This window comes from Stegodyphus dumicola, chromosome X2 (assembly GCF_044657685.1).
Source record: "Stegodyphus dumicola isolate Sdum_Otavi_A_Nest chromosome X2, ASM4465768v1".
In the NCBI taxonomy this organism is placed as follows: Eukaryota; Metazoa; Arthropoda; class Arachnida; order Araneae; family Eresidae; genus Stegodyphus; species Stegodyphus dumicola.
The window spans coordinates 110,095,779-110,108,730 of NC_140781.1; the positions used below are offsets into that span (position 1 = coordinate 110,095,779).

At 33.8% G+C, this 12,952-nt stretch overlaps 1 protein-coding gene across 3 annotated transcripts in view; it reads right to left on the reverse strand.

Annotated features, from left to right (window-relative positions):
- The window catches only part of LOC118189345 (uncharacterized), a 182,496-nt gene that overhangs the window by 91,436 nt on the left and 78,108 nt on the right, over nucleotides 1-12,952 (reverse strand). The window lies entirely within an intron of this gene.

Sequence of the window (12,952 nt, forward strand, 5' to 3'; positions counted from 1 at the left end):
TCAAATTCTATTTTGAGGCCGGATACGGATATTCCTTGATTTAGAATTACTAATAAGTTCTTAACTGAAGAATAGAACTAAAGACTTACGAATGAAGAAATGTTACCAAAATTAGAAACAAGAAAATCATCTTAACTGGGAGATAAAGCTGTGTAAAATTAAGAAAGAGTAAACATATATTTTTTTATTATTTTATTTTGGACATAGTTTTAATTAAAATAAGGAAAATTTAAATGAGATAAGAGACTCTTTTACCATTGTTTAACTGTAAAATAAGTGACCAGCATAGCAACACAGTAAGTTTTATTGCCAATAGAAAGTTTAATTAGTCCTTAATTAGTTTAATTAGGTTATAAGAATAACCCTTAAGATGATCTATGAAGACATCAAGTGCAGTCCAGGTAACTTTCTTTGATGCTAGTTATACCCTAAAATCAATTTGCGCTTGTAAACATCAGATTAGTGATAAAAGAGTTTTACATTATTACAGATTCTCTTGACATTACACCTTTACCTCTGCTTTAGAATTAATTCGTACATAATTGCTGCCAATACAGCGGTAGAGCGGTTAACGAAGCAGACTGCTATATCGTTGGGCCCGGGTTCGAGTCCCGGAGAAAGCATGGATGTTTGTAAATGTAAAATATGTTTGCGGCATGGAGATATTTAAAATACGAGCTACACGAAAGTCCTCTCGGATGGTTGGGGAAGAGGGATAAAAAACTTTCGGATCCGTCCCCGGGGTGTTCATTATCGAAATCGGGCGGAGCCGCGCAGTTAGTGAGGTTGATTATACCTGTAAGACAAGTTGTGAAATTCTGGTGTACCTGTATTTGTACATAAATTATTTTCAAAACATCAAGATGCTTTTTGTAAGATGAGATTAATGGATGGCAGTTTGTGTAGAAATTAGTTGTTAATAGTCAAGAAATTTAAAAGTATAAAAAGAGTCAAGCAAATTTCAGTAAAGAAATAATTGCAACTGTAGTCCATAAGAGTAGAAATGGCTATAAATATCTCTGAAGGATTATATACTTCTTTCAAAACTGTCTTCTAATTTTTTTTAAAAAAATCAGCAGATAAATGTTGGATGTTCTATGGAAATTTTCAGTAATTCCAGGTGGCTAAATGAATATATAATGCATCATACTCCAAAAGTAAAATAATTCATGCTGTGAATTAATTTGTTAAAAAGTTATTTCATTGGAATTACGTATCTCGAGAAGAATTTCATTATTAGAAACTATTGCAAAGTCATAATTTTGATCTAGCTTCCATTCCAGACGAACAGATTGACTGCATGGGCGTTTCCATGGTTTTCGGGTCATGCGTCAAGTAGATACTAACAAGTTTCCTTTAAAAAGTCCTCCAAGAAGGCATCTCTCTTCTTAAACAAATAGCCGTAGCGCGTTTTGACAGAATCAAATAAGCCACAAACAGTACAGAGGTTAGCGATGCTGGCTACTATATCTTTGCGTACGGGTTCGAATTACGGAGAAGGTTTGGATGTTTGTAAGTAAGTTAGGTTTTTGCGTCATGAAGAACTTTAAAAAACATGTCAAGCTAAAAGACCTTTTGAGAAACCTGGTGGTAGAGAAAGAGGTGTGGGAGACCCTTGGATTCGCCCCTCATGGGGGGGGGGAATCTTCTATGAAATTTGAACGTAGCTAGACAAAGTCGTGTTATCACCAATATGTTATTATATTGTATTGTCATCTATATGCAAAGTCATGCTGTTACCTATATGTTAGTACGATCTTCAAGAACCAAACTAACGTAATCCTGTACCTCTTGCTCTACAATTCAAAATCCTGTTCTTCAGATTTCACTAGAGATTTCTATCGAAAGTATTATTAAAGGAATAAAAGAAAAGTTTGAAGAATTCTCAAACAGCTAAAACAGACTTCAAAATAGGAAAGCTAAAATTTTCATCAGTTTGAAAGGAAGTAATATAGAATCAGCAACTATGCTCATTTAACAAGAATTAGCATATAATGTTTTAACACTGTACATAAAAAATCAGACAGGTCCATTAAAGGCACATTATTCAAGACATATATGTGAAGAAATTAAACTTAGATAAGAAATTTACTTTTCAGTTTCTCATTTTTCGGAACATAGTACGTACGTCCATAACCTAATGCGTCCATAACTTATTACCTTCTCTTCTTCCGTTCTTTAGTAACATTTTAAACATATTGTGACATTAGTTGAACCCAACTAGTTATTGGCTCAAAATGACTTATTCAATGGCGAAATTAGGATTTCCTGTTTTGTCATTTTATTGCCGGGAAGGCAAAGTATTCATATGAAATAAAAACATTCATTGTTCTTTTGCAGGTTAATCTAGGCTGAAATGAATAGCTGAGCGCCAATATTAAAAATCGGTGTTTATTACTTGATAAGTATAAATTATCTTCTCTTAAAACTGATATACATTTTTGTTTTCCTTCAACACGACTTCCCGTTTCGAGACTGTATACATCACAATTCGACTTTTCGTAACAATTGAATTTTTATCACTAAGAAGATCTTTTCCTTAAAAATTTAGTTAAAATGTGTAATGGTTCAAACGCTCTCAACGGTTAAATTTATAAGGACTAATAAATTAACATAACAATAGGGATGACAGTTCTATTCTTCTTTTCCTTTCCATTCCGCTGCACATTGAAGAAAGTTATGTCATGCTTTATGAGTCATACTTTATTCATAAAACAAAATTATGATGCCTTCGCAAAAAGCGACAAGCTTATTTCATTTTTAATATTCAGAAGCGTTTGTTTTGCAGTGTTTAAACCACTTTGTTTTATCACAAGCTTAAAGAACCGGAAGAATCACATTCTTTTATTACCCTGCGCATAAATTTTACGCTTCCTCTTTTTATCACAGTATAGTAATATTTAAAATATATCTCTGAGGCGTTATTTTTCAAACTGAGTTACGCTTGTTAATCATGAATATTTTACAAAGATTGATTTTCACTACATCCATAGATTTCAGACATAAACAAGAAAGTAAATACGGTAGATGTTCAGACTGCATACTTAATGAAGCTTGAATAAAGTATATTCTGAATCTATTAATTTAATTACTTAACGAAATAAGGTTCATTTTCATAAATAATTTACATAATTTACATAATTGTGAAGAGTAACGTTTGAAAAAGAAGCCTTTTCTCGCCTCATTATTTTAGCCTTATTTATTCATATAATAAGATATTTATTCATATAATAAGATTTGATAAATAAATTTTGAATTTCAGTGTTAATAATGCATCGTAATTAACTTTCAGTTTTATTATAGTAAAGAAATATATTTTCATGTTATTTTTTAAATATTTTTTCAAAAACCGTAAGAACTTCATGTGCATGGGGAATACATTATTGTCGTTATCTATGTACTTTATAGTGGTATTGTTCCTGCTATAATTTTAGCGGACACAATAGCGGTTTTTGTCTAAAATTTTCAGCTTTATATAATCACTTGCTGCCCTGAGAGAGATATTAATTTTAAACAAGTAAAACCTAACAAGTGAAACGAATTTAGATAACACTAGACCTATACACAAAATGCTTTCGGTTTTGATTTAGTTGATTATGGCAAAGCACATTAGAGCTATCTGCCTAAGGGAAGGGTATACACCAAATGACTGATAGTTTTTGCCAACTGCCAGAGAGTGAATTAATTACTCGACAGCGTCTCTTTCATGGTTCAAGTTGGTTTGTTTTGACTATGGAAAAGCAAATAAGGGCTAATGCCCCCCTATGGGTATGGATGCCTTTCTGGAGGATATTTTAAGGGAAACCGACTCGTATTCATGTTACACTCCGGGAATACCACGAAAACTCCCATGCAGGTAGTCAGTTCACCGTTTTTTTTTTTTTTTTTTTTTTTTTCTTTTTCTTTTTAAGAAGAGCTCTGAATGTTCTGGAAAGCTGAATGCGAGATTTGTGATATTCTATGATTGGTTTAAAGTAGCTGAGAAAGCCGCGCTATTTGTGTTTCAGCTGGAAGTCATATTCAGTTAGACACTTCAAGAGTCGATTTGTGTTTACTTCTGTATTTGCATTTAATTTTTTTAATTTGCATCATGCGAAAGTCGAAATCATACTTTATTATTATTAACTGCTTTTAAAGCTTTGGGATAATTGATGGCAAATTAGTTGCTACTGTCAGTATCTTACTCGAGATCTTGCTAGAAATCCACAAGTAAGATTTTGCTATCTCGTAGGAATACAAGCTTTGACTAAAATTCGAATGCAGGACCTCCTTTCCAAGCAAAGAAATATTCTACTCTCTAGCTTTCAGAGCCGATGACCAGCTTCGGATATTTTCTTTCCGAATTATTGATTGTAACGGAATTATAACTTGAGTGTTATCGCAAGAGGATGAGTTCTGACTGGATGTACAACACATTCTTTTTCTAAATGGGAAAGGATTAGTCCTTACAAAAGCAATAGAGCTTATGTGTTTTATTGCTTCCTGAAGGTTTATTGTTCAACCACCATTATATTAAAAGGACGGCCTTCAACTTGGGCTAAAAGTACTACGATCTCTAAACACTGTTTTGTCCGACTCAGGTTCAAATTCCGGTGATTGGGCTGGGTGCAAGGGCATTTTCATGGTTCTCCTCACCTATAACATGCATACAAGCCAGTTTCCCTTAGAAATTCTTTCACTAAGGTATCCTTCCCTTCAGGTAGATTCCCTCCCACGCTTTGCCATAGTTAAATAAGTCGAAACAAATTCCTCCTCAGAGGCATTCTACAGGTTAATTGCTGAAACCGACAACCAGCTTCGAATAATTTCAAAACTGAAGTGATGATTTTATACGGGCAATTATGGGCCTAACGTTGGGGCAGAAAGCATGATCTAAGGACTCACTACAGAAGTTAGTCCTGACATTTGAAAATATGTAAAATAAAAATTTCATTTCCATATATTTAATCCTCAGTATATTTATGTGTTTTGCATTCAAATTTTTATTTGTGAATTTTATAAGTCTTGTACGTTCAGAGATTCATATGAAAGAAGCCTCATAAACGTTTAGTCTAGATGGCATATTTTCAATAAACTATTCTATTTCGTATAATTTAAAACATAAAACAACACTAACAAGTATCAATAAGTACTTTTAATATAGTTCTTGAACGATAGTATATGTGTGTGTGTATATATATAAGCATTCAGTGCTAGGTTACATTAAATTTTTCGATAGAATTTCAAAAATTGCGTACTTTTTCAAGTTTTAAAGTGTAATTATAAAATAAAAAAATATTTCCGTGAATTTTGTCAATGCTAATAAGAAAAAATACCTGTTTGAAACGATACCATAGGTTGTTATACAATTCAGAAGCTTCCAGTGTGATACTACTCTTATAACATGCCAGCGGGTGAACCAAAGCGTAACATTGATATTAAGCGTTCTATCAGCGTGAAATCCAGTGAGGCAACTGATGTTTAAAACAAACCAAGCATGAGGAAATTTCAGAAAATTTTAATATAAAGTGTCAAAATCATGCATGAACGGCGCGGAAACAAAATTGTAACTTCGTTCATGATGCTTAAGGTTATAAGGCAAACAGAATAACGGAATAACTGTTAAATAAACAAATAATCACCGATGGCCTATGAGATTAGCTTTGAGTTGGTGTATGTGAAAGGCGTGGTATATTTGTTCGAACTCCCACAAATATTTATTTGGCATATGATTGTTTCATGGGAAGAGCTTAACCTTATTCAAAACGATTAGTATTAAGAAATGCAGAAATACGAGTAAAGGATTCAGTGTAAAAAAGCAAGCAAAAACATTTTTATTCAAATTCTTTATAAAAGATAATGCAGTGTGAAATTAATTTAAGTGAACTCTACTAAGGAAGCTGCACGAATAATTAAGAAAATTCTTATTTCTTGCTATGGTATACTAATTAAAAGTGAGCTACATCGTTGGAGAAAACAGGAAAGAAACTGCCATTTGCAAGAAAAATTATTTAAATGTAAATCAGGAGGAAAAAAAAGAAATAAGAATTATGGAGTTAAAGCTTAGAAAGGATTACTTACTGTGATTTATTTATTTATTTATTTATTTTTGGGTTTTTTTTTTTTTTTTTTTTGTTTGTTCGTGTGTGTGTGTGTTTTGGTTATTTTCTGCATATTTCTGACATGACAGCTCTAAACAGTGAAACTTTTCCTTGCTACTTATCACCTTAGATAGCTGCTAGAAATCCCTGAGAAAACTTAGCAAACATTTTTTGTTGGCCTTCTCCACATCTCCTAGGCCTGATGCATTACTGCAGCGATATTATGGTAAAGAGGTAACCACGGAAAGCGCGAAACTTTCTACACTCACAATTAAGTGACTTCATTTTGAAACTGGGCCCACCAGCGGTCGAGTGGTAAAGTCGCTGAACACTGGTAGTTCGGTCCGAGGTTCGAATCCCGCGGACGGGCTGGCTGCATGGGCGTTTTCGTGGTTTTCCCCATGTGTAACGTGTATACGAGCCAGTTTCCCTTAGAAAGTCCTCCACGAAGGCATCTCTCTCCTTAGGCAGATAGCCCTCGAGGGTTTGCCATAATCACACACACACATTTTGAAACTAATAATGCTAAAGCTGGCTGGAAGACAAATATATCAGTGTATAATTTAAAAATAGGTAAATGAGAATTTTTAAGTTGGCATAGATTCTGCGCAAAACTCTTTCGATTTCTATGGTGGTCAGTTATAGAACCCTCTTTTACAGGAACAAACATGTTTTCCAGAGATGGGATTTGCAAGGATTTACCAATGCGAGTATCTAGAAGATAATTAAAACCAGTTTAGTCTGAATTTCGTATGCATATCTTTCGCGTATTGTAATTTTTAAATTTTGCAGCGGTTGTTTTACTTGCTTTCGGTCTATCACAATGAATAGAAATCGAGCTCAAAAAAGAAAAAATACATTTTTGAATTGTGTTTTAAATGAATCAGAAAATAACAAATAAACAGTTTTTTTTCGGGGGCTTAATTAATGAAAAATATATTACTCGTTTTAGAGCTGTGGCAGACGCACTTGGCTACATCATGTCAGATCATTTAGACAGGGTCAAACTACATGATTCTTATGTTTTAATGCTAATTATCCGAAGCCTGCTAAAGGATCCTGCGTTCAACAGATAAGAGCATCTGTTTTGGAGGAGATGTTCTGATTTCGTTTTTTAGCTAGATCCCAAAGGCTTGGATGGTTTTTTTAACCTAACTGACGATGTACACTTCGGAGGGATAATGGGCCCTCTATTTTCCTTCTTTTTCAAAACAGTTCGTTGATTAGAGGACGAAAAATGACGACTCAGTTTTTCATGTCACAATCAAATCATTTAGTCATGTTTAAATTCTACACGTTTCAAAGTTAACTGTAAATTATAAAGATCTTATTCAGATGGAAATTGTGCCTAAATATATTTGCACTGAAAGTGCAAAAATCTCAGACTCATATTATACAATAATATGCCCACCAGCGGCCGAGCGGTAAAGTCGCTGAACACTGGTAGTTCGGTCAGAGGTTCGAATCCCGCGAACGGGCTGGCTGCATGGGTGTTTTCGTGGTTTTTCTCCATGTGTAACGTGTATACGAGCCAGTTTCCCTTAGAAAGTCATCCATGAAGGCATCCCTCCCCTTAGGCAGATAGCCCTAGTGTGCTTTGCCATAATTAAATACACATACACATATTATACATGTTTGAAATAGCGCTCGCTTGCTTTGCCAATATCGATTAAACGAACAAGTATGTTTGCAACTGTACGATATTCTTTCCATCAGATGACAACAGACTCATAGCACATTCATAGCACTTTTTAAAAGAATTCCTTCACTGCAATACGTACGACACTGGTTAAAGCATGAAACCACTGTCACATATTTCTGGAAACATCAAGCTGTCCGTTGTCACAGATTGTCATATTTTTTCTGGAAACATTGTCACATATTTCTGGAAACATCAAGCTGTCCTTTATGAAGAATGGATGGAAAAGTCAAAGTCTAGGCATTTAAATAAAATGAATCAAGAACTCAAGACCCCCCCCCGCCCCCATCATGGAAAATCTCCTAACCTTTTTCTTGGGATCATGGTTGTCCACACGAAATTCTCAAGAGAAGACGGCAAAAACTGGAGACAAATAATTAGTTCAATAAAGTTTTATTGAATTATTTAATTTTTGTGGTTACAAATAAAATGTAGAATGAAGTATAGCATCAATGCAAAAACCCATGTAAAATTTACGGAATGTACTATTTACGCATCAATACAAAAACACATTTCTGTTCGATTCTGAGGGAGGGAACACGTGTCTGGTTTGTCTCTCTTTGCTGATGCTCATGATGCTCGGGCTTTGTTTTAAGAAAAGTCCTCTTGAGAACTCAAAAATTTAGTCCAGCTTTTTATCAAATCAAGCTAGCTCAAGACTGTGTAAACCGCAGAAAGTAATCAAGTGTTTACAATAATTAAACATCGAAGTTCTAGTGTACAGCCTATTGATAAGAAACAGCTTTTTTTCATCCAAAAGCACGAGATTTCTCGCTCTCTGATCCATGTTACACAAATTTAATTTCTTTTTTTTTTTCACGTGGAACTGCTAGGAATTTCTTTTTAGCATATATTGTGCGAATACCAGACTGTTTCAAACACCTTAACTGAGAGAATCAAAGTTTTCACCTTTCATGTTGCTAAGCAGACAGAATTGTTGGTTGTTCACAAAACCCTGAAGGTTGTTCTGAATCAGGCTCGGCGCCAGAGTCAGCGTAACTGGTGCAGCAGCACAGGAGCAGGATTTAGTGGCGGAGAAATTTTTAGAACATTTACAGTTATTAGAATCAAGCAGCAAAATTCAAATTCAGATATGACAATTCTTTTATAATTTATAGGGGATACTATGCAGCAGAATTTAGGGTCAGAAAAATTTTTTAAATTTAGGAGGCAGCGGGCAGCCGAATTTAGGATCTACAAAGATTGCTACAGGCAGCAAAATGCCTAGTGCCGGCCCTGTTCTTAAGTTCCCTAAATATTTGAAATGCTAATTTCAGATACTAATGTCTTGCGTAGCATATCGAAGTCGAATAATTTTTCAGTTTTTCACGCTCACTGAATAGCTTGAAGTGTTTATTCGATATTAAAAGCAGCAAACAGATCATTTCGATGGGACTTTATTTACTCAGATATCCTAAACTTCTCTTCTTTCTGTCTCCCATGAATCCTGCTGTGCTCTGTAGCACTATCAGAATCCACAGCAAGACTACAGGTGACAGGTGAGAGCGGATCCGGACACCCGGCGGCTAAGACTCGCACTAAGAATAATCGCTTTGTTGTGGAATACATTTATATGTCAACAGTTTATAAGAAAGAGAAAAGAGGACTACATGTTTCAGTTGACATTGAAACATGTAGACCTCTTTTTCTCAGTTGAAATTTAATAAGAAAAGACCCATGGGCATCTACAATCGGTGATGAAGATAATTTCTAGTAATCTCTGTCAGAATCGAAACACCATCAACAGCCCAGCTGTAGAGTAAGAAATAAAGAAGTTTTAGTACAAATGTATTTACTTTTATTTACGTTTCGAAGAAAAGTGTAATAAATACGAGAAAGAGACTGGGTTGTCCTTATTTATTCTTAAGTTTTATTATGCTTGTAAGGATCTTAAGTTTTACTAACGTTTATTTTATTTTAAATCTTTACTATCACTTCTTATTTTCTACTTCCGGCCAGAATTAAAAGCTTTAACTTATTTATGCAAATTTGTCTTTCGAACGCCAAGTACTTAAGTTGTGGCTTTTTGCTAAGCAAGAGAGAGGAAGGAGTGATTAGGAGCAGGCCGCTTGCCATAGCAGTTTTACTCGGTTGCTGGTTGCCTTCAAGGCCAGAGGTTTAATCCTCTTGATAATTTTAAACGTATCGTAGTGTTAACAGTTTTCTGTACTACATACGGCCTTTCTGCTAATATACGGCCAATCTTCAAGTAGACACTTGTTTATTAATCCAAAGTTAGTTTAGTTAGAATTTAGTTAATATTTTTATATTCTTACGTTCAGACCACAAGTGGTTGGTCTCTGTATTCCGAAGTCTGGAAATCATTGTAAAGAGAGAAAAATAAAGGGTTTCGTATACCCTTCCTGTGTATCTTGTCTACTTCCCACATTTATTGAACATAGCTTTAGTAAGCTCCCTGTTCCGAGTAACGTCATTTAATGTTCCCAAAGCAAGTAAGGAGGAACACTGAACCTGATATGCTTAAGAAGTTTTAATAACTTAATTATTTTTAGTTTAAATTAAAGTAAATTATTTAATGATAAAATTAAAGAAGTTAGAATTGCTTTAAATATATATCTGTCTGGAAATGAAATATTTATTATCAATATATTTGAATACAATTTGCGACGAGCAAAAAATATCATTCAGGAACCATACTTTAGATTTCAGGTAGAAATAAATTTAATAGAGAATAAAAATAAATTTGAATTTTTCTTTGCATATTATTAGCATTATTTACGCCTGTATGTTTTGATAGATATTTAGTAGGAGAAATATAATATTTATTAAAAATAATTTTTATTTTGTTAAAAACGAAAAAGGGGGCAAAAGAAGGAAAAAAAATTCCTTGTCCTTTCAGCCGTTTTCAGGTCCGGCGTGCTATTTCAGTTTGATACCACTGTAGTGATAACACAACACTACATCTTGTTTGAGACAGGCTATTTCAGCTTTTTTTTGCCATAAGGCCTTTAAAACGCAGATACATTAATTTTAGTTTCGAAGTTTCTCATAATAAGACAGAAAGTTTTATGAAACGAGTTTCAACTCTGAAAGTAGGACTCTGAAAACATAAAATTTAGCGTTTTGGATGGTTTTCGTACAGCTAAAGGTCCAAATAGTAAAATATTCATTTTGCTTTTGCATTTTAATACAAAGAAAGTTAAATACCTTTATTTACAAAATTTGCGGATAAAGTATTTAAATTCAATATTTCCATATGGCTAGTAAACAAGTGCTATTTTAACTAACATGGAGCCTTTAATTGCCGAAACGGGCAACTTTTGTTTCGTAGTTTTTCCTTAAATCTGAGAGAAAATTATTCGAATTTTTTTAACTATATACTTTGAAAAGTGATTTAAAGTACTAAATTCCTTCTCTTTTATATCCAGGAATTTTATATACAAAAGTATGGAGCTTTTTTGGATAAAAAATTATGGAGCTTTCTATATTTAACTTCTGAATGCGTTAATTTTTGCTATACACAGATTATATAAAAAATTAAATTTTATGATCACAAGACCGTTATACTTCCAATGTTGAGTTTCCAGTCTTTTTCAAGTTTGGTACATTTTATAATACGAATAACTTTATAATTAATGTCTAAGATCAATATTTATGCAAATGAAACATGTAGACCTCTTTTACGAACTCCCGGTTATACATGAATAAAATACGATTTATTCATTAATCGGTTATACTTGTACATGAATAGGATATATAACACGACCCATTTAGACATGAAAAAATATAATAAAAATATAAATTTCTTTACATATACAAAACGCAACGAAACCCCTATTTTTATGCATGTTTCCTGTCAATGTTTTCTGATTTGTATGCTGCTAGAAAGAATGTTTTACGAACTCATCTCTCATATTACTTACCATATTAAAAGCGCTTACACTACCAAATCTCTTTCAATACTCTTAATGACGTTTTATGAATTTAAAGAATGTTAGTTTTCATGCAAAACATGCGATGAGCATTTGGTTATCACTCTATAAGGTATTTCTCCCACTTTCCTAGCGTGCCTTCGTGGTGTAGTGGTTCCGCACGCTGGGCCGGTTTTCCAGAGATCCGTGGTTCAATTCCCGGCGAAGGCGTTGGTAATTTTTCAATCTCTCTTGCTTCCAAAAAATACCTAATGTCTCTACAGTGGCGCCCGAACTGAAAGGGTGTTGGATGAGGTCTTTCCACACCCAGGATTTGGCGATTGGGTCTCCTGAAAACCCCAGTCTCCCTTTAAATAGGGGTGTATATAAGGTATTTCTCCCACTATCCTAGCGTGCCTTCGTGGGGTAGTGGTTCTGCACCCTAGGCCAGTATTCCAGAGGTCCGTGGTTCGGTTCCCAGCGAAGGCGTTGCTAATTTTTCAATCTCTCTTGCTTCCAAAATATACCTAATGTCTCTAATACTCAAAAGAGTAATGTTAATGGTCTTCCTCATTTTATGGTTGAAAAATCTGAGGAAAATTAGATTCTTTAATTTCTTTTAATTTATGGTATTAAAATCATTGATTTCATAATTGAAAAAAAAAACATTGATATATTCTGTAATTTAATGTTTTAGAATTTAGTGATAGTTAGTATGCAAGGCTATCAACCTCTCAAATTTTAAACTCTCATATCAAAAATGAGATATATATCCGAGTTTGGCAATTGAATACATGTCTTTTAAGTTATTTGTGTGATTGTAGGAAACTTTTAAAATATGCAACGGTATCCATCAGTGTAAGGACCTTAGCAATAAGAATCTAATTTGCTTCATCAAAAATCATTATTCATTTTTTTTTTCTCCTTGTGGGAATTCTCTTGAATTTGATCAAACTTCGAATACAAAATAAAATAAATTCAGTTTTCTTTCTTTGGGAATTTTTAATTCCCAGGCTTTCGAATTACAAGCTATTTCCTGTTTACTGTCGTTATGTGTCATTGAAGATTAATGAATGACAATGAATAAGTGATTCATTACCATTGTCAACATTTTACTCCGTTAGCTGCCAATCCTGCTTGAATTCTAATTGTTTTAGTTCTCAGGGTTCGCTGCCCTATGAACGTTACCTTTTCTGTCCTGGTTCAGTGTCAGTAATTTTATACATCCGAGGAAAAATATGATAGCTTAATGCGTAATTTGTAGCACAAGTAATGGTTATTCGCTTCTGAGATGTCTTTAT